Source organism: Apis laboriosa, unplaced genomic scaffold (genome assembly GCF_014066325.1).
Source record: "Apis laboriosa isolate Shangri-la unplaced genomic scaffold, ASM1406632v1 scaffold105_cov147, whole genome shotgun sequence".
NCBI classification, from domain to species: Eukaryota; Metazoa; Arthropoda; class Insecta; order Hymenoptera; family Apidae; genus Apis; species Apis laboriosa.
The window spans coordinates 115022-139431 of NW_025220714.1; the positions used below are offsets into that span (position 1 = coordinate 115022).

At 35.1% G+C, this 24410-nt stretch overlaps 1 protein-coding gene across 3 annotated transcripts in view; it reads left to right on the forward strand.

Moving 5' to 3' along the window:
* Positions 1-24410, forward strand: part of LOC122710487 (ras GTPase-activating protein raskol) — a 155686-nt gene that overhangs the window by 104379 nt on the left and 26897 nt on the right. The window lies entirely within an intron of this gene.

The following is a 24410-nucleotide window of genomic DNA, read 5'->3' on the forward strand; positions in this document are numbered from 1 at the left end:
AGAGATAAGCGCGCGCGTATCCACGAGCGGAAAAAGGAAGCGTGAACGGAGCTAAACCGCAGACTTCCCTCGCCTCTTAGCGCGAGCTTTCTTCGGGCTTTTGTTGTCGATTCGCGTGGGCGTTTTGAATGGCGAAAGCGATGCGATAGTATAATACGCGTTGGTAAATAATATAATAGTAAATTTTACTTCCCCGTCCAGGGAAGTTATTTTCAAAATGCTCGACATGGTTATCCAGTAAGTGGATAAATCGAAATGCTTTGTTTGAAAAATTTAAAGATTAAATCTTAGCTAGGAATATTTATTATAATTTCATTGAGTTAAAATTTTAAAAATTATGGAAAAATTTGTGATGTAAATATCGATCCATGTGCTTTGGAAATTATAGATAAGAGAAGAAGTGAGGAATATTTATTATAATTTCATCGAGAATAATTAAAATTTTAAAAATTATGGAAAAATTTATAAATACTGAGCCATGCAGGTAAAAATTAGATAAGATTTTAGCAAAGAAAGTTGAAATTTTAAAAAAATAAGGAAAAATTTATGATACATCCAATATCGTTTCACGTGTTTTGAAAATTATTCAGTTTGACGTAGAATGATTTTATATCGAATTAAATACTGATCCATGTGCTTTGAAAATTAAATAAAATCGCAAGGAATATTTATTATAGAGAATAGTTAAAATTTTAAAAATTATTTATAAAATTTAATTTAATGACGAACGATTCTAATGATAGTGCGATATCCAATAAATCGTAGAATATTTATAATATTACATATATATGTTCTATATTTTAAGAATATAGAAAATTATTGAATTGGATATAAAATTATAGAAAAAAATAAAGAAACAAGGTCTTAAGACCTTTTAAGGATTAAGATCAAGTTGAAGTTCTTTCTCCTTAAATTAATCGATTTGATAAACGTCGTTTACCATTGGACCATAGAAAATTGAATATTCAATGAACGTTTAAAGGGGATACAATGGAATTAAGTATTCTCCCGAGGGAATCTACGATGATAGGTTTGCATGAATGATATTTCATCGTGGACAATTTGCGACGAACCCGGAAATTGTTTAAACTCGTGGTACCAGAGGCGGATGTTCATTGTTCGATTGGAAATGAAAAATGTCAGGCTTGAGTCACGAGACCGCGCGTCTCGTTCATCGTTTTCCCTTTGTTATGCAAACGGATACGGAGTGTAATTGAGAAGAAAGGTATTTATTCATTTAACATCGCTCGTTGCATATTGAATTTACCACGAGAGAAAGAAAGAGAGAGAGAAAGAGAGAGAATAATTTCTTAGTACTCGTTCGACGATTATTTTCATTCCTTTTAAGACTTTGTTTAAACACAATGTCGTATTCCGTGATAAACATCGATTGCGCACCTTATTTCGTATTAAAATTACCAATTTTTTTTTTTTTCACTTTCCAAATATCAATCAAAAAAAATTACATAAAATTTAAACGTTCAGAACGAAGAAAAATTCGACTTTGCGTAAGAATCGTAGACCATTTCATCCAACATCGTAACATTCGAATAAATAACTCACGTTTTTATTTATCTCTCGACAAACTACTGTTCACTGGTGAAAAGAAGCGGGACGGCGCAGGGGCAAGAGGGGTCCTTCGCTAGGACCGTCTATCCCCACTTCGCGCGCTTTGTTTACAATCCTGACACCACACGCTGCATACTAGTATAGAAGAACTTATAATGTAACACTGGAAGTTGAAATATTCTCGAAATTATTAACTATTTCGAATACGAAATTACATTTGTAAATTAAACTTGTATCGTTACGAATCGTAATTGATTTATATATATATATATTATAGATATATATTATATACATATTATAGAGAAATAAAGAAATTTTTCACATTATATACGTTACAACACTGTGAACTCTATGTTTAACGCTTCAGATACAGATCGTCGTTTTGGATATAGTATATGTAACGGATACTTCCTTCCAAACGCAGTAAACACAAACCATTCGAATGAAAAATATGCATTGGCGGGTTAAAAAAGTCACGGTTATTTAATATTACGAGATCTAGCAACGCTTAACCTTAACTCGAGGTGGCTTTTCGCCCTTCGTGGATCGTCGTCGCAAAAACGAAACAGCCGGATTGGAGAGCGAGCGGGCCGCTAACGACGACGACGATTTATCGGGAGCCATGAACGATCGTTAAGCTCTCCTCTCCGACGCAGGCCTCGGATGGAACAACGAGCGCGCTTGTACCGGACGGTGGCTCGCGATTAAAGGTGACCCCGCACGGGCCGCCTCGCTTCCGAGAATATAAATTAACGACGTCGGTGACCCAATTCTCTCCGGCCCATAGATTTATATCGGAGACGTGCGAATCGTTGTTCGCCCGTTCAACTCTAATTAATCGTTATTTATTAGCGCCTTTGATTGGACCGATTATTAATTTGTTCTTGAAGTATATGAGAAAAGTTAGCGCGAATGAAACACTCGATTATGAACGCTCGTCTATCGTAAATGAGTTTCTTAGCGATACATTTAACGCGAATAGAGGGGGGATTGATCGAAAAAAACTTATCGAAGCGTTAGAACATTTTACACTCTGTAATTACTAGTTTTATTAATATCGGTCCAATTGTTTAAAGAACGTTAAAGCGTTACATCATTTTACACTCTGTTATACTCAATTATAAAATTAATTAATTAGTTTTGCGAAATTTCTTGGGTTTCCTTGTGGACCCTTAGACTCCAAATGCGCAGTATATTATCGTATTAAAACCGTTCTGACTATTTATTATTATAAAGAACGTTAAAGTGTTAGATCATTTTACACTTTTTAAATCATTTTATACTTTTATTACGAGTTTTATGAAATTCCTTGGATTTTCCTATAGGTTCCAAATGGCAGCATATTGCAGTCATTATTAAAACCATTTTAATTATTTAAATTATTTAAAGAACGTTAAAGCGTTTTAATTACGAGTTTTACGAAATTCCTTGGATTTTTCTTTAGGTCTCAATCGTTCCAGTTGTTTAAAGAACGTTAAAGTGTTTTAATTACTAGTTTTACGAAATTCCTTGGGTTTCCTTTTAGCGTCCCAAATGCGCAGCATATTGTCTTGTGTCTTAAAATCTAATTGTTCTAATTGTTTCGATAATCGGACCGCAGAGGAGACTTGAAAAAAATTGCTCGCGAGAGAAAATCGTTATATCGATGGGATCGAGTATACGTATGAATTTCGATTGGAAGTTTAATGGGCCGAATCGCAACGCTCGCTGAAAATGTGCAATCGAGCGCCATCTCGAGAGCTCTCGTTCCTTTTTCGCTCGGTTCACGGATACCGGGGCCTAAGTGGGCCCTCACAAAGGGCCTCGAGGGCGAGAAAAGGTCGAAGGGAAATGAGAGAGTCCTTGAAACGAGCCTGGTAATCGGAAATACTACGTGCAACTCGAGTGTCGACAGCCTTATGCCGCGCTTTGTGCCACTTCCGATGAAAACTGCCTTAAACCCTTATAACCTCCTCTCTCTCTCTCTCTCTCTCTCTCTCTCTCTCTCTCTCTCTCTCTCTCTCTCTCTCTTTGTTCTCTTTTTAATCTGGAAATGTAATCTTGGAAAAACGCGTTTCATTTGCTTCCGCGTTTTCGTTTTTTTTTTTTTTTTTTTGAATAAGAGCGAGAATTGTACTTTTTTCGTTTGTAATGAAAACGCGGCTGATTTGAAATCCTGATTTTAAAAAACGTGCATGGGAAAAAGGGAATTTTATTTTTCGATTCAGATTGTTTCTCGTTGTTTGCAATGGAAATGTACCTTTTAATCATCGTTTTGACATTGTATTTTGCGTTATTTGCAATAGAAATTTTAGCTTTTTATGGCTTCCTCGAAGAAAGAAAGATATATATATATGTTTGCGTTCGTGCATCGATCGAAGTTGATATCGATGAAAAATTCGTAATAATAACAATGTAGCATAGATAATTAGTTTACGCCCTTAGCCAGCACCACTAGCTATTACTTCATTTTTTTTTTTTCCTTTTTTGTTTCCGTTATTACTTCCGGGTAATTTCACGTCTCCAAGGGAGAATAATTTCATCCCTCTTTTTGCCAAGGTAGATTAATGTAACAGGTTTTCTTTTCAATTCCGAGCTTCGATAATTTCACGCTCTCCTCTCCCTCTTCTTCTTTCTCTCGTTCACCGGCACAGGTAAACTGCAACAGGTATTATTATTATTATAAAATTGATCTGAGCCACCTCTTCCCTTCACCTCTTTATCCCTTTCATTTTAATCCCCGTTAATATGTCGTGAAAAGACTCCTTCGATTCGATGAACGAAGTGCGATCGTAAAAAAAAACATTGCTCGAAATATATCTGCCAATTAGTATTATATAAATATTTATCTATTATTATTTATTTATTTATTATATAATTTACTTTTTATATTATTTATTTATTTATTATATAAATACGTGCCATTTTTTTTCTTTCTACGTAAAAATTTTCTACGAGATTGTGAATGAAGTTGCAACACGAGGTTGACATTTAATAAAACCTCATCCTTTAAAACGAGGATAGGAATCTTTCACGTAAAAGGTGTCAGTGGTAACAATGATTCATTTCGTTGTTGCCTTGTGGAACAACCAGTTTCCATTCTCTCTTCTCCCACGGATGATCCATTCTTTTATGATCCTTTTATCGATTCAATTAGCGAAAAGGAGCAAAAGCGAGGGCCGGCAATTAGCAATGTCGTTCTTAATCGATCTCGTAATTATCCCTTGCAACAAGTTCCTACGAGATCCGTCACTCGGTTGAGTTACGATCGACTTTATTGCCGTTTATTATGGTGTAATAGCGGGATCAGGGAGCGAGTTTTTCGAGAAAGAAGATGATACGATATCGTTTCGAGATCGAAGAAACTTCGTATTGAGCGGAGATTAAATTGATCAAGGTTTGGATTTAAGAGATTTAAGAGATCGATAATTAGATTTTTGCACATTTTCGTAATTGAAATATCGCGAGTTTTTTTTTTTTAGAAATCAAAAATATCCAGTGAAATTTGGATAGGTTCTTATATATTTCGATTGATTCGAGAAAAATATTTTATTCCAATCTTAATTGAATTTTTTAGAGATTATGACATTATAAATTCTTCAATTCTCTTATATGTTCTACCAACAATACAAATTTTACCATAGCTTCATTCATAACTTCTTCCAATCTCCATTGAATTTTTTTAGAAATCATGGAGATTATCAAGTGATATATTTCGAATAATATTTTATAAATTCTTCAATTCTCTTTATATATTTTTCCAATAATGCAAATTTTATCCTAGCCTCTCATAGCTTCTTTCAGCTTTCATTGACGATTGTCAAGTGATATGTTACATATTTCGATTAATAATCGAGAAACTTCGAGAAAATTTACAAATTCTTCAATTCTTTCAACAATACAAATTTTACCTTAGCTTCTTCCAACCTTCATTGAATTTTTTAAAAATCATGGCGATTGACATATTTCGATTAATAAATTTATAAATTTTTCATTTTATATATTTTTCCAACAATACAAATTTTACTCTGATCTCTCATAGTTTCTTCTAATCTTCATTGAATTTTTTAAAAATCATGGCAATTGTCAAGTGACGTGTCACATATTTCGATTAATACTTCGAGAAAATTTATAAATTCTTCTCTTATATATTCTTCCAACCTTATTGAATTTTTTAAAAATCATAGCGATTGACATATTTCGATTAATAAATTTATAAATTCTTCAATTTTATATATTTTTCCAACAATACAAATTTTACTCTGATCTCTCGTAGTTTCTTCTAATCTTCATTGAATTTTTAAAAATCACTAATGGCGACGTGTTACAATATTTCGATTAATATATAAGAAGGAAAAAAGGCACAAATAAAGAGAGCGCTTGGAGAAAAAAAATTTACAAAAATCCTTCTCTATCCTATTTATAAAAAAAAAAAAAACTCGATATAACTCGTATTCTTTCAAAAAATATTCTATTCTAACCATCACCAACCTCCATCGAAACTTTCAGTTAAAACTAAAAGAAAAAAGAAAGAAAAAAGTATATAAACGTACAAACGTTGGAGGAGCACCTGTGCGAATAAACAATAAAAAGATAGGATCTGTTTAAAGGTAGCCTCGAGAACGGTTGTTAATAAGAGAACGAAAGAAGAGGGGGAAAAACGGGGTGATCCGAAGCAAGGAAGGAGGGGAGGGGCAACACGCGGTTGCCGAGACGCGGCGGAGAGGCTTGGTCGCGAGACCTACATCGCGAGATAAAGCCTGTTTACCTGGAAGGGAATAATTATTCGAGGGGAACCAGTTCCTCGAGCGGTCTGGCGTGTGTGCATCGTCTCTGAAAGTGGCCGGCGTAAAATATCGGCGATCGTGTTCCACGGGGTGCACGGTTCGTTTCTGGCTGCAAGGCCAAAGGCTTCTCGATTCAATTAGAATGGTGTGCTGCGCCACCAGTACGCTTCCTTGTTCCTCGTCGTTCACTCGTCTCATTCGATCCATAGTTGCGCATTGTATCGTTTTTAGAATGGATAATTAGGAAATAATTAGGAAAATAGTTGGTCGAACTTTGGAATAAAAATTTCAAAAGGGAGGACACTCTGTTGTTGTCGAGCAGTAGGTGGTCAATTTTAAAAGAGGACAAATTTTAAAAAATTATTTTGATAAGTGATACTTCTTTCTTAAGTCTTCTTCTAGTAAAAGTTGAAAAATAGATAAGGGAATACATTTGAAAAGGATTGTTATAAATTAGAAAGATCAATAACAATTTTAATAATATTTAAAATTCTTAATAAATGTTTAAATAAACGAATGAATTATAAATGAAGAGATAGTGGAAAAGAATATTTAAATAATTTTTTTCATCCACCTTAGATATGAAATAGATACGTATATATATATATAAAATAAATTACGTTTAGAAAGGCATTTCTGTTTAAGAATTGCCAGGATTTTTAATTGCAATTAAGCAAGACGGCTTATCGGATTTGAATTTCAATCGAGCGATTAATATTCATCTTGGGAAGCCGACATTGAAAGACAGTAAATCTGTCTTTATTAATCGACCACTTTATCTATGTGTCGAGCGAATGGATTCACGGATTAGGAATTAATCAACTCGTCGTTCTTCGCGTATCTCGTAACGTAAAAATTTACGCGATTGAATATGGAAAAAAAAGAAAAAAGAAAATAACAATAATAATACAACAACGATGAAAAAATTTATAATGCAGCGGTTAGATAAGAGAAGCACGTTACGAGAACCCACATCTTTATCGGTGTAATAAAGATAAAGAGGGAGAAGGAACGAAAAATAACCCTTTTACGAACGACCATTCGAAGTGGTTACGCCGAGATCGGGCAACTCGGTCGTTGCCATAACGCGACCCGGGTGTCGATCCCACGCTCTTTGCATAACGTGACTGACCTACCGTATCGTCGTCAATACGAAACCGAAGCCCATGATTCAACCGTTCCCTCCGTCGAACGACTCCGAGTTCGAAATCTCCTCCGCCCTATTCCTTGAAAAAAGAAATTTCTTTTCCGCGATAAATATCTCACCAGCTTTTCTTCTCGATTCGCGGAATTTACGAGGATGACCCATTGACACCGTACCTCGATAGCCTTTGACATCGGTGTCGAAGAACGGTATTCGTTTTCACGATACGTAAATAACGATGTCGGATTAAAGTTACAGCGTTGTCGCGTATAATTATTAGGTTGCTTGACAGGTTCTGGTAACGCGATTGTTGCATGCGTTCGACATCGAAGTTGGACATTTTTTTCTCTTGAGAGGAGAGAGAAAGAGAGAGAATAAATAGAGAAGTCGAGAATTCGATAATTTTCGAAAAAATTTAATCGGGAAGAAAAAAAGAAAGAAAGAAATATCAATTCCAAGAATTAAAATTTAAAAGTAACTTTCGTTTAATACTCGTTATTTATTACAACTTACAACTATCTTCAAAACGTTATCGTTATAACGCAAGAATTTATCCAATAAGTTTCATTACAGAGAATATAGAGATCGAAGAAGAAAAGAATTACGGAATTATTGTTTGGATAATAAAATACGTTAAACGTGCGTATTAAACGAGATGGAGGATAAAATTCCTCCCTTTAAAATTCACCTTCTGCACGGAGCTGCTTTTCCCTTTGGAGAGGAAACTCGTGGCGCAATGGACGCTTTCACGAACGACGCGTTACCGCGAAATTCACGGAATCAACGGCGCAGATACGCGGTTTCGATAAGTGGCCACCGAAAGCCGCTTTGCATGACCTTAAAAGAAACGAAACGCTCACCGCGGGGCGCATCCTTCGATGCGCAGAAGAAACGGAGGGATAAAGGCGAGTCGTTGAACAGGAAGTCGGTCGCTTGCGCGAGGACACTGCGCGTACGTATATATGTGTCCCAAGCCTCTCCCCTCCACTTTTTTTCCATCCTTGGTCGTTTTTCTATCCTACCGTACCGAAAACTCGTCGCGTCGTCGTAGGATTTAGGCATTTCTCGCGTTCGCGAGAATCGAACGTTTCGATTCGATCGTTAATTCGTCTGTTAAAATTTAATTAAAGATTTTTATAATTTTTATTTTATATAAAATTTCGTATAAAATGAAAATGTAATTTATGCTTTTATTGGAATTTTTTTTATAGATCTTTTAGTTTTCTCGTTTCTGTTTCTCGATTTAATACTTATCTTAAATCTGAAACGCGATGTAAACAAACGGTTATGGTAATTTATTTATTCTTCGTCGAAATATTTATCGCGTGATTCACTCTCTTTCTCTCTTGATACAAGTTAAATTTAAAATTTTATTAGTTCAACGAGAACTTGAAAACTGATTACTTCACTTTTTTCGTTAATTAAAAAAAAAAAAAAAATTAATTTTACGTTTGTCAACGATAAAAACAACTTTTTTTTCTTGAGTCTGGCTATAGTCGAAAATTTACTCTCTTTCTCTCTTAGAATACAAGTTAAATTTAAAATTTTATTAGTTCAACGAGAACTTGAAAACTGATTACTTCACTTTTTTCGTTAATTAAAAAAAAAAAAATTGATTCTACGTTAGCAATCTCCAGTATGACTGGAGTCTGGTCAAACAGTCGAATAGAAAAGAAAGCATCCGTAGCAATTACAATTATTGTAACTCTATCTTTGTATTTGAAATGCAAATGGAAAACTTTCGTCGCATGTACGGTGCAATGGTGAAACAATGGAATTCATAAATATAGGTAGAGCAAGCGCAAGCTGCTGCAGGATCCTATTTTCGTTATCGCAAAGCAAGAGTGAAAAGGCCCTTCCAGCCGAGCGGGCAGTACGTGTTTCACGGGTGTTCGGATGTAATCCGAATATTTTAGCCATTGGAGAACGGTCGATCGAGCGTCGTTAATGCTATTAGTATTTCACGGCCGAGCAGCCGCGTGAATATCCTATTCGAAAATTGGGCCGTGACTGTTGCCCAATACGATCGCTTTGATAAAAAAAGAAAAAAGAAAAGAAAAGAAAAAAATAGGCTCTCACCTGTTCAGCTTCTCTGGGTGAACTTCACTCGTCTTTTCGCGGTCGAATTTTTTTATTTTTCGTTTTTCGTTCATCCTATTGCACAATCTTCCGAGTTAAAGTTAAATTAATGGACGCAACTTTAATAATAATAATAGAACGATGTTAGTTTTAAATATTTAAAAGTAGAATTATTTTTGTACCTTTTGTATCAGGATTGATTAAAAATATATTAAAAATTTATATGTCTCGAAAATAAAAGAGCTAAATTTATAAAATTTTTTTTGTGGCATTAAAATTATTGATATAAATTTAGAAATTAAATGTTAAACGGATTTATTGATATCTAGTTTTTTTAGAAATAAATTCAATTTAGATATAAAAATTTTATAAATTAAAATTATAAATTTTGTTTATAATTTTTATATTAAAAATTTATTTTTAATTTAAAAAATTTAATAATTTAATTTTTTTAAAAGACTTAAGATTAAAATTTTATTATTTATATAAAAGTATACATTAAAATTTATAAAATATAGAAATAATCATTAAATAAGTAATAAAGTATATTATAAAATAAATAATTAATAATAAAATAATTTAAAATAAAGAAACTCGGCAAAATTATTATTCACCTGTTTACCAAAAAAATTCGAAATATTAATTTATCCATTTTACGAAATTCGCATAATGAACGAGAGTAAAGATTTAACGTGAGAATTTAGTTGTTGCAACAACTGTCTCTTCGAAGGGGTATGCGTTCTAATCGTCGTTCCAATAATCATCCGCATGAAGCAATCCGCGTCGTGCGCGAAATTCGATCCGTAAGATTTGACGCTGTTATTAATCGAGGACGATTAAGATATCCGTGTCGCACCCGTCGAAATGGTAAATGGAAGAAAAGAGCTGGAATTAAATTCGAGAAAAAAAATTTTAGCGTGTTTTTCATTTATTTTATTCGAACGCACACGAGCATATGATCCTCCTTATATCGACGTATATATATATTGAAATTCAGAATCATAATTAAAATTATCCCCTCGTTTGACCGATTTACTCAACGCGCTTGCACATTTTTTAGCGCTGTAAAAAAATCATACCATGCATATATGCACTTTTTAACTCGCATCTATAAAGTATTCTTATATAATTGTAATTCCTATATATTATATAAATAAAATTAAATCGATTAATTATTATTCTTTATTTTTATATATATTTACTATACAACTCGAATAATGCTTCAGAGCGTAATATCCTTTGATGAAGCATTCTCCTTTGTGCAATGGTATTCGACATAATTATATCTAATTTCACTCGACATTTTTCCATTCGACTTTTGAACAGACTTTACATTTTTTTGTCGAGAATTTCTTCTTCCCTTTTCCTATTATTGCTTCGAGTGTTTATAATTGCTTCGAGTAGAGAAAGCATTAAAACGAGACATCTCTCGTAATCTGTACAGTGTTAACAGAGTTAACGCCTCGAAGAGGTTAGAAATCAAGAGCCAAGGTATCCAATTTTGCATAATTCTAATAATTCTCTAAATCTTTTAATTTTGGGGTATCTCATGGTGATACGATAATTAGACAGTTTATGAGCATATCGTGCTCTGACCATCGAACACGATTACCTGCTGTGACCTTGGTCTCTATAATAGAGAAGCCACACGAATAATTTATACACAATTCACAACTAAGAAGTATATTTGTTACGACTAGTCGAAGGGCATTCGACTATCCAAAATTTTATTATAATACTATTGTCAATTACTATTACTATTATATATATATATAATATATATATATTATATATATATTATATACTACTGATGCGAACAGTAATGATGGAAACAAATATGCTATATCCACATTTATAGTCCAATAATAATATTTTTTTTATCTTTAACATTATGAATTTTGTATCCATGAATTTATTCAATGTATATATTAAATTATGGAATTTTATTTATAATATTAATTTTAGGGATAGGGATTTTAGGGATAGGAGTTTATCCTGTATTATTTATTGGTTGAATTTCTAATTGTAATTATTCTATTTTGGGATCTTGCACCATCAGACATGGAATACACTTGATATAGCGGCGCGCGTGGCGTGAAGGAGATTTCGTTATAAACACGCGCAACGTAGTAAATATAATTAATAATAATAATAAAAATTAAAAATATAATTAATAATAAGTAAATAATAATAATAAGTTAATAATAAAAATTAAAAATATAATTAACAATAAGTAAATAATAATAATAAAAAATATAATAATAATAATAAGTAAAAATATAAATAATAATAATAAATATAATTAAATATATTTAGAGGTTAGATTATTAAGATATTGGCAGATTAGGCGCTCATTAAGCCTCTCCAAAGAAAGGGTGAATTTTAAAGAATTCTCGAACGTTCTCCTTCTTTCGCGATTTGTTGACCGACCATAGCAGGATGTGTCTATTATAGAGATAGAGAGACGACTCGAGGGAGATTCTCACTGTCTCTCGGGAAAAGAAAGGTTGCGGAGAAGGGAAACATCTGGCCTGAGATCGCCCCTCGGTGAAAACCGAGGCCGCTTTGAAGATGAAGCGTTTGCTCATTTGTATACCATTCACGCCGCTACGTCGTGTTCGCGTAACGCGTCGCCTCTTCTCCCCCACGCCGGATCTCTCTCCAATATAAGCACCACGTGCACCGGATTTTTTAACGTCCTCGTTTCTTTTCGTGGCGGCGCACAGGCGTGCGTGACCCGTGGAAGGATTTTAATAATTGTTGCAAAGGTGGACGGTGATCAGGGGGAGAGTAATTTTCGGTTTTCTTTTTTTCTTCTTTCGTATTATTTATTTTATACGATCGAGCGAATTTCTGCGTTTTAGGATTTTCGACGTACCACTTTCTGCTCGGTGATGACTTTTTTTACTTTTTTGACTTTTACTTTGATGCGAAGCTTTCGATGTAAAATTATATAAAAGAAATTATATTAATTATTAATTAATAAATTATTATATTATATATAAAATTATATAAAAAAAATTATATATAAAATCATATATAGATATGAATAATTGGATTTAGCTTTTTGCTTGGTGATGATTTTTTTAGATCGTAGATCTGTAGAATAGTGGAATTTATGATTTTAGATTAGAATAATAGTGAAGCTTTGGACGATTTCGATGTAAAATTATATAGAGACATGAATAATTGGAAAATCCATTTTTGTGTTTTAGGATTTTTTACTTGTAAATCTGAATAATGGGATACTATTTTAGAGTGATAGAGAGTTGCTAAGGAAGCTTTGGACGATTTCGATGTAAAATTATATAAAAATATGAAATTATAAAAATAATTGGGAAATTCATTTTCGTGTTTTAGAATTTTTGATGTAGCACTTTCTGCTTGGTGATGATTTTTTTATTCATAGATCTGAATAGTAGTATACTATTTTAGAGTGATTAGAATAACATGAAACTTTGGACGATTTCTATGTAAAATTATATAAAAATATAAATAATTGGAAAATCCATTTTTGTGTTTTAGGATTTTTTACTTAGATTTGAATAATAGAATACTACTTTAGAGTGATTAGAATAACGTGAAGCTTTGGATGATTTCAATATAAAATTATATAAAGATATGAATAATTGGAAAATTCATTTTTGTGTTTTAGGATTTTCGATGTATCACTTTCTGCTCGGTGATGACTTTTTTACTTTTTTGACTTTTACTTTAATGTGAAGCTTTCGATGTAAAATTATATAAAAAATTATATAAAAGAAATTATATTAATTATTAATTAATAAATTATTATATTATACATAAAATTATATAAAAAAAATTATATATAAAATCATATATAGATATGAATAATTGGATGTAGCTTTCTGCTTGGTGATGATTTTTTTAGATCGTAGATCTGTAGAGTAATGGGATTTACGATTTTAGAGTGATTAGAGTAACGTGAAGCTTTGGACGATTTCGATGTAAAATTATATAGAGATACGAATAATTGGAAAATCCATCTGCACGACAAACGCGTTTTAAATTAATAACCCAGACCGTGACTTCGCGCAGCCATTCACCGTGGATTTGAATGGTCCGTCGATTCGAAATTGGGGAATTTTGTTTGACGTTCGCTTGACAAATCACCACCGCGTCCCTTCGTTCTGCATACGCGTAATAATACCGTCCACTGCATCTGGGCCAAAAAGGGATCTCCAACGATTCCTGGTTAATAAGCGATCCTGGATTTACGATTGTCGACGCACAATGCGCTGTTTCACGCCTTGTCCAAATGCACCAAAAATATATCGGGATATGCGAATAGTCCGACAATCGAGAAGGAGGAAAAGTATCGAGGAATGCGGTTAGAATTTGCCTTGTTTTTTTTTTAACGGAGAATAAAAAGCGTGGCAAAAATTATAATTTATTTAATCGCTCAAATCATCGCATCAAATACTCCACGATTTCCATATACACACTTTACACAGAAATCTTTAATTTCCATCGTAATAAATACACGATTATTATAGTCGATAATCTTCGACATCGATTTCCACTATCCCCCTTCCCTCTCTCTAAGCCTAAAAAATTCCTCGATCTCTACTCTCCTAAACTTTCACGATGCAATACAAAAAAAAAAAAAAAAGAAACTTTATATAATAAATATACGTCTCTTCGATCTAAAAAAAGAAAAAAAAAAAATTCCTCGATCTTTACTCCGAACTTCCACTACGTATCGAACATGGATGCGATGTCCTGCAAAAGGAAAAAAACTTGCACGATCGCGATAGCTTCCATGCTCGATGAAGCGACACACGAGAAAACTGGCATATACTCGTATACGTCGAATACAACAATGCAGCAGCATCAGCAGCATCAGCAGCATCGTGTACAAGAGCGTGTATACGTGCATACCCGACGTAAATTGTGTTTGGTCATCCTTGGTCTATAAATAATTCTCGGGCGAGGGACAATGGGGCGGACAGCTGAAAAGCGGCCTAAAAAGCGATCCCCGTGATTAGTACTCGCGCGCGCCACCCGGTGGCGCGAGTGCCGCTCGCGTCGATCGTGTCGGCCGCTGACGCGTGCAGAAAAACGCGGAGAGAGAGAGAGAGAGAGAGAGAGTGAGATGCGATCCCGCGTTGCGCGCGTGTTGGTCGGTTGTGAAAATAACCGGTCCACTCGACGATGAAAAGTCGAGAGGATGAATACAAAGAAGGAAGGGAGGGGGTGTGATGAAATTCGCACCCTCTCCGGCTAGGGAGAGTCCCACCCTCTTGTAGAGGCTCTATCGCCAACCAACGATCGATGTGTATACTCGCTTCGACTGGGGATTTTTAATTGAAAAATTGTAGGTCGGACGGGAGCGTGAGATCGCTCGGTTAGATTGTATTAATTCGAATATTTGGGAAGTGGATTTTAGACGGATATTTAAAACTGAATGGTTCGATTATATTCCGCGAATATCTGTATAAATTAAATACCACGAAATCGTGAGGTTAAAATTGATTCAAATTAATGTTAAAATTCCGTGGATTGAATTGGCGATAATTTTGTCAATGCTTGTGTCTGCAACGTAGCCGCGATTTAATACGATAAGTCACGGTGGACTTGCAATCGTATAAAAAGAGGATCGAGTGCGCATTTCGTTGGTCGTTACTAATGACCGTGGCATTGTGAACAAGCTGGCCACTATATAATAAAGCGATAAATTAAACGTGAATCGTGACCCCACACGTGTTATTCTTTTTCGAATGTGTTAACAGTCATTGTCGGGTTAATGGCGTGTGAATCCCATGAATCGTACCGGTTAGCGGTCGAATTCAATAGGAAACCAGTCGAGTCGAGGTAGGTTGTCATCGTCGATCTTTTTTACCGACCGTGCGGACAAGTCTTATCGGTCAAGTCGTATCGCGTAAATTGGCGCGAATTTTCGATCTGATCCGTCAAATATCATATCACACACACTTTATTACTTTCTCTTCCTCGAGATTAATCTTCAAACTTTAATTCCAAATTTAATTTAATCTCTCGACCTCGTCTATGAATAAAACATCTCGAGAAACTTCGAATCGTCTCCAAACATGATTAATTCCAAATCCATTTACACTCTTTTAACTTCGTCAAATTACTTCAAACTTTCATTCCAGTCTCCAAATTTAATTCTAAATCTACGTTTAATCTCGACGTCCCAAAAAATAAAATATCTCGAAACCGACGTTGCTTCAAATTCACGATTCAAATATACGCACAAACTTCTCTCTCGAATCATCCAAGTTTCTTAACGAATTTCCGTGATTCCATTAATCTCCGCGCAATTTCTCCGTGGAGAATTAGATTTAAAATTTCACATCCACAACTTCGTCGGGATGATCTATTTAAAAATCGTGCGAGCACCACCCCCTCCCCCGAGGTGCATTGTCCCCTGAAGAACTCCCTCGTCTAATGGAGAGAGAGAGAGAGAGAGAGAGAGATAGAGAGATTATTGGACGTTGGCCAAACGCTCCGTGGAATGTGGAAGGAAAAGCTTCCCGCGGGATTTTGGGATTCCGTCGAAGCCCAGTTTAGCGCGTTTCGAATAATTTCCGGCTGGCGTTGGAAAAACAGACGAGGAGATGACGGGGTCGATGGAATTTTTACGATCTCCTCCTCCCGCGAGATTCGCTCTCTAAGTCGCTTCTAGACGTTGGAGAATCCCCATTCGCAGTTTCACGTTTAATTTTAACCCTTTATTGTTAACCACGAATGGAATATCTCTTAATACGTTTGAAGATAATAAAAATCGAGAAGAGAGCGGAAAAAGAATCTTCTTCCAATAGGGAATATTCCTCTCTTATTACCGCCGCATTTGCGACGATCGATTCGATCACATTCGGAGGCGAATACGGTTGTGATACGGTTGGCGCGGATTAACGAGCGGTCGCAGCATCGGTGCCTTATCATCATCTTGGGTCGGTCGGTCGGCCGACTTTATTATACAATCAAGCAACGGCCGAGATAAGCGGTCCCCGGGTGCTAGAGCCACGATCTGCCCGGCCTGATAACGACGCACCTTTAAAGCCGTTCCTATTGAATCCGCACTCACCGATCCGTTCCGTTTCGCTCTCGACGCCAACCGATAAGAAGAACGGAGCCGCGATTACGCTTGAAATATTCCCGCGATTTCTGCCTCTGCTTGGCCTCGAAAATTCTTTCCATCTCTTTGAAATGGCCTCGTCCCGCGCCCGATATAATAATATAGGATATCGTCGATTTTACGATCGGGTTACAATGGGCCTTTTGAAATTTAGTGGAAAGAGGTTAGGTAGCAGCTCGTTTGCGAGGGGGAGGGGAAAAAAGAGAGTTAAGTAATAACAGGATAATTTTAAAGATTGGAAGTTTAGATTGGAAGAATTTGTGTGATTATTAGTAAGATGTGTGTATCTAGAAATGGATTTGTAATCTGGTCGTGAAGTATCGATGATGTTTTTCAAGTTCAAATTTTGTTGTGCGTGCAGCTTAAGGATATGGTGGCGGGAGAGAGACAACGTCAAGCTCGTAAATTCGCGACCACTTCTTGTCACGGTCAGCCAGCGAGTTTTGCATCGCGATCTTATCACAGTGTGCACGATTCTATAGTAGTTGTCGGTGTGGGAGTGCGTCCATACCGGGAGGAGAGGGATCTGCCTTGCCGGCCGAGTAACGCATCGATCGATAGAAAACGTTTTTTTTTTGTAACGGTTAACGGTGAAAAATTCTTTCTTTCTTTCTTTCCTTTCTTTTTTCGTACGCACACATAAACGCGAAAAATATTCCACAACTACGATCGCAATTAAGAATGCGACTATCGAATGAATTATGAGGGAAACTATCGAACTACAAAGGATTAAACCGCTCTCCTACTCACGTACACGTACTCGCTCGATCGTAATCAACGAGAGGTATAGTCGTAGATATGCCGTTGCATTATACCCGGCCTGTATAACCGGGTTTAATGGCGAGTCTTTAATCCGTCCAAGGATTTGAATGCCATTCCGGCTCATTGGGTGGTCCACTTGAATCGGATCGTTTATGAATGATTTAACGAGATCTCTCTCTCTCTATCTTTCTCAACATCTCTCAACCGAAAATCCAATCGACATCGGTAGCCTCTAACGCGTCCATTACGTCATACGACGGAATGTAAGAGGTCGACCTTGCAAACCGTACAATCGCGCATTGTGAACTGTTGAATAGTACGCGATTCTATCGCGAGGCTTCGACTTCGCGCTGTCCGTTCGCGATTCGCGGTTGTTATTTATCGTTTTTTTTTTTTTGTTTTTTTCTTTTTCTTTATGACGCATATTCGTCGAACGTTTCACGAAACCTTTGGAAAATGTGAGTAAAGAGAAATTTGAATTTTAATTTTGCTTAAGGACGTTTAAATTTGTCGACGTTTTTTTTTTTTTTTTTATTAAGCTCTATTTTTATTAAGGAAACGTTTTATGTTTAACTGTAAGATATTGTAAGTTGAACGAAACCACTTTGGAAAAATGTGAGAAATTTTAATTTTAATTTTGCTTAAGGATGTTTAAATTCGTCCATGTTTTTTTAAGCTCTATTTTTATCAAGTTTTACGTTTAACAGATATTACAAGCGAGACGTTACACTTACGCTCATTGTGTTACGTTCATTTATGACGCTATTTATCGAACGTTCCGCGAAACCTTTGGAAAAATACGAGGGACGAGAAATTTTAATTTTAATTTTTCTCAAGGACAATATTTTTTAATATTATATCGTTATATCTTTATTCTTTTCCCTATCTTAAATCTATTCCTTTTTATTAAGAAAATATTTTATATTTTAACAAATATTACTATTTCTACTGTCGCAAAGCAAATTCGCCAACTCGTGACCATTAGTTTCCCCCTTATCCTCGACCCAACCCCGCCCAACCAGCCAATATATATCGTTTTCCAAAGGGAAAATTCCTAAATGGATCTGTCTGCGTCGATACAATGCGCAACAACCCTTTACGCAACGACTACTAACTAGCCCGAAAAAGAAAGGAAGAGGGGGAGAAAAAAAAAAATGGCTCATTTGAACGTTATAGTCAAGACGTATCAATTGACGACAAAAGCAGCCGTTTCGATTTCGTCAAAATCTCCGATTGTTCCACCATCGTGCCCGCCCCATTAATGCCACGGAATATACCGACAATCGCACCCCTTTCTCGACCCATTATGTCGCAGTCTGCGCTCTTCCAAACGGAAACGGCGATCGATCGATCGATCCATTCGCTCCTTCCTACTAATACAATTGCTCTAATAACTAGAAATCAACGCTGGATAATAAAGTTTACTTTTTTTTTACTCTCATACACGTATGTACTTTTTATCATTCAATCGAGCGCTATAGTTAAAATAAGCTATATTATTTGCTCGACAATTAAAAATTTGCGCACAAATATATTCTACTTTATGTGACATTGCGTATCGAATACTTCGTTCGAGTATATTTCTCTGTTTAATTACATTATATTTTTATTATTTTATTGTATTATATTATATTATATTAATTATATTTTTCCAGTTGGAATATTACAGTTACACTGACTTAGAAAATTTATGACTTAGAATATTTGACTCTATACACAACAATATTTCGTTCGAATATATTTATAAAAATAATTTGTCTACGCGTTTAATATATTTTTCCAGTTGGAAATGTTCCTTATGTCAACTTAAAAAGTTATATGAGAGAGGCATCAATAATGAAGCATGAAAAGGGGGCTACGTTGAAATAAGCTCTCTTCCAAAAATTCCCACATAAATATTTAACTCTATAACAATACTTCGTTCGAATATATATTATAAAAATAATTTCTCTACGCGCTTAATATTTCCAGTTGCAAATGTTCGTTATACTGATTTAAAAAATTATACACGTAAGAGCATATGGTAAAATAAGCTCTCTTCCAAAAATTCCCACATAAATATTTGACTCTATATAACAATATTTCGTTTGAATATATTTACAAAAATAATTTCTCTACGTTACGTTTAATATACTTTTTCAGTTGGAAATGTTCGTTATACTGATTTAAAAAATTATACACGATAGAGCACGAAAGGGCTACGTTAAAATAAGCTCTCTTCCAAAAATTCTCTTAAATATTTGACTCTATATAACAATATTTCGTTCGAATATATTTACAAAAATAATTTCTCTACGCTACGTTTAATATACTTTTCAGTTACGCCGAGTTAGAAAGCACTGGACAAATTACAGTAGAGGAGAATTATACGAACGATGGGGCACGAAAGGGTTTACGCGCGCGCGGATCATTAAGACGAGAAAATGACTCGCGTCACGCGGTTCCATCGTTAACATCGAAAACGGGCAAACGATTGGGACGGAACGTGGGGTGCGCGCCACGTTCTTACGTCTCGTTTCAATTTCAATCGATCTGTTGCTTTGGGGGCCAGCTTTGTGCGCCGCCTCCGTGCGCTCTTTTTGCACCGAGCCACGGGCGCACAAAAGATGCGTTTTTCGCGCTGCACGGGGCCCCGTGCAGCTGCAGCCGCCCCGTCTCGCGTAGCGGGTGAAAAGGTCTCCGCGAGAGAGTGTTGCTTGCCCCCCCCCCTTCTGTCGCCAATTAGCCAGTCGTGCGCGATTCGCGACGCGACCGGGGCGTATCGAACCATCCATTCCTTTTTTTCTCTCTTCCTTCTTTTGGATTAAGGAATTTTTTTTTTTTTATTATCGAAAATTGCGAATTTAATTATTCATTCATTTCTCATTTCTCAATTGGTATCCATCTGCGAGTGATAATTGTCGAGAGCCATTCTTGGATTCTTGGTATGGATCTCGATCGATATTTGATCGTAACGTAAATATATAAATAGGAATTTTAACTAAAAATGATATTAATAAATAAATAAATAATATAAAATTTAAATTAAAATGTAATATTTCTATCAATATAAAATTTAATCTATTATTTATTCAATAAATATAATAAATAATATATAATATTGGTAAAGAAAATACTATTGTATAAAATATTAAATAAAATCCAGCTAATCATCGATTTTCTCTATATCCTCATTTTACAACTACATAAAAAATAATTAATAATCCTAATTCATAAAATAAATAAAATAATAAAAAATTTATTGATAAAAATACAAATAATAAAGATATTATTAATAATAAATTAATTAATAAACAATTTATTCTGTTATTATTTAATGATAAAAAAATTAATCTAAAAATTCATAAAGTTAATATTATTAATCCATATGAATAATTATTGAATCTAAAATTTCATATATAAACAATTCATTCAATTCAACTAAAATTAAATAAATTAAATAATAATATAATTATAATTAAATTTCTAATAATTAAATTTAAATATTTATTTTTCTTTAAAAATAATATTATTAAATAAAAAAATATTATTATAACCATCATTATATTATTTAATAATAATTTAATAAATTAAATTTAATATATTTAATTTTTGATGACCTAATTCATAATTAATTAGGTAGAATATAAAATATAAAACTTCTGGATGAATAAAATATACGTGTCAAAATAAATGTTTATATAAAATTGGATATTGGATCAAAAATAATATATTGAAATTTCGAGCAAAAAGTGATAATGTAATAATTGCTCTAACTAATAATAATAAATAGCTGTGATAAATATTTTTTTATTATTATAATAGTTACTATTAAATTTAATGAACCTATAATTGATGAAATTCCTGAGAAGAGAAAAAGAATGATACAAATAAGAAGTTAATGATGGGTATACAATTCGACCTATTCCTGGATTAAAAATATATTTCTTAATAATAATAATATCAGCGATGGGGATAATAATCTAATAAATCTAATATTATTCGTCGAATGCTAAATATCAATGGAATTAATCCATTTCCGAGTTCACCGAGATTAAAAGTGGTATAATTATACAAAAAAAAAAAAAAAGAAATTATTAAAACGCATATCTCGTAACAATTACATTATTACATTATATATATTACATATATTTACAATTATTTTATTATATTACATTTATAAATATGATCGATTATTAATTCACGATCTTGGTGATATTTTTCACTATTGATTCTTTCGATCTAAATTTACCACGACGTAATCCCTCTCTCCCTCCTCTTTCCCCTCTTTTACCGCAACTTTTACCAGGAAACATCTCGAAGACTCCCTTCTCTTTTTCGAGAAGTCGCCTCCCCTTTGTCCTGTTGCACCGTTCCGTCGCGTTCCTTTTGTCGATTGCGACGATTCGTGAATTCGTGTCACAGGTCGCCTTCCGTTGGGAAGGAAGCGCGCGCCCCATTCAATCGGCCGAGACACGTGCGTCGCCTTTTTTTTCTTTTTTTCCACCCGTGCTCCTTGGAAGAGGACCGGTCCCTTGGACCGGTCAGCCTCCTCGGTCAGTCTCTCCCCAACTGGATTTTCAAGTCGCGATCAACCCGGAGCAGTAGTTTTTTTTTTTTTTTCTCGCGTCGAAAACGTGTCACGCGATTTTCACAAAAGGCACAGGCGGCTGCTTGCCTGCCTGTCTGTCGTTTTTTTCTTTTTCTTTTTTTTTTTTTTTTCTACAATTTTACCAAAATTAAACTGATCGAGACCGATATTGGATTGTTTCGATTCGATTGAGATTAGACGAAATTATATACACGAGATTCTTTCGTATTCTTTCGTGAATCAAGTATGTTACGATCACCCGGTATATATATATCTCATATATCGTCTCGATTGGTTTAATTTTGGTAAAATTGTAAAAAAAAAACGACACTATATATATATAATTTATTAATATTAATTAATTAATATTATATATATATATGTATATATGTATGTATGTTTACACGCAGAGCATTTTGAAGCGAGGCACAGCTTGTCAATATTACGTTACATGTATTTTGACAGCGGACGAAGGCGACCGGATCCGATTTCCTCTCGTATCGATAACCTTTTGTCCGGCCAAACCAGTATCGTCACTCGATGCCTCGCCCCCCGATTGGACGTCTTACTTCGTACCTTCTTTCAACCTGTTTATAATTCTTTCCTCTTGGCTTGGCCAGTTATTATTAATATCTTGTAACGCTCTCTCTGTACATCCATCCATTGCGTATGAAAATAATGGACACACTTTTACTTTGTTTCCTCGTCCTTGTTTTAAACGCTCGAAATAATCTCTCTATTCGGGAGAGGAGGGGGGGACCCCGAATCGATCTACTCCCCAAACTCTGTGAACACGCGCTTCGTTAAACACAAGCGTCCAACCAGCCGAAAACCACGAGGAGCGAACAATAACGTGTCAATGCGTTAAACGAGTTTCGAACACGCTCGAGTTTTTCATTTCGCTCGATTTAATTTAAAAGTCATTCTTTCCCTCTCTCTCTCTCTCTCTTTCTCTTCTCGATACTCAATTGTACGAACTTCGCCGGCCTCCTTCACATTTAATCTCCTCCTCGACTCTCGACGCGAGCTCGAAGAACGGTAGTGGCTCTCGTCCACCAACGGAAATCGAAAAGCCGAAGGGCGAGCAAGAAACGAAAACAACCCTGCAATTAACGCCCCCTTGCGTTATGCAGAGGAGGGGAGCCACAAGGAATAATCCTTCTCTCTGTTTATAGCGAGGTATAGGTTTTTCTTTTAAACGTTTCCTCCTGGGAGGATAACAGGAGTCTCGAGTTACGGGCCCTTTCTCGTACATCCCCCATGAGACGAGATTCGTTTACGCTTCTCGTGGTTTAACGATCAGCTTGCAGGGGTCCCAATTTTCGAACTTTAATCACTTCGCGTATTTCTTAACGGGGGTTACGATTATGTATATTGGTTTTAATAAGTTTCGTTTCGACCGTATTTATCATACAATCGAAACGAGAATTCATTTCTTTTTTACTTCATGATTTAATCCTCTTTGACATCTAAAGCCGATATATATGTATATATATATATGTACAATTTTTGCCATATGTCGAGGAGAATAATATATGTTGTTACCATCAGACGATAATTTGTCTTTGAGAATAAATAAAATCGAAAGTCGGAAAGAGCTAGTCAAAAACTTCGAATAAAGTAATACTTTAAATAATTACTTATTAAAATCTTCGAATGACATTTATTCATAACTATTATAATCGATCCGCTTCTCATATAACCTCTCGTTACGATTATTTCCAATTATTATTATTATTGTTTTGAACGATAAATTATTCAAAGCAATTTATTCAACCAACTAACACATGTAAATGTACGTAAATGTAAATGTACGATACTGTTAAAACTATTCTGATGTCACTCATCGACGTGTGATCAAATTATTTATTAGCTCGAAGAGCTCGTCGATGTACTCTTGTAAAAATTTCGAACAACAAACCTTTTCTCCACGCGTTATACACCATCGTGTCCTTCAAAATTGCGTTTCGAGTCGCTGACGATCATCTCCTTATCTTTATTGCGAAGGAAAAAAATTTTATGACGACAGGTATATATCGCTCGATCGATATTTCCAACGAATTCCTAGCGACTCCCCTCTCCCCCTTCGTCGCGTTTTCGATGGAACGCTGCCATTGTGAAGAGAGGGGGGAGAGAGGGGGGGCTGAATGGCCCGTTGCCGGTTCTCGAAATTACGGAGCATTGCTCCAACTATGCCGTGACCGAGTTCCAAGCATGCGAACAACCGAAACGGAAGTCCCCTCCCTCTCCTCGTTTAACCGCGGCCACCCAATCTTCGCGTTCTCGTCTGCGTTTCGAGGCACGTCCGCCCGCTTCCGGATACCTGGGGATCGCTTGCAGGTGGTGCGTTAAATGCGTCGCGCAGAATCATGGGATTGTTTCTGGGAAACAACTGTC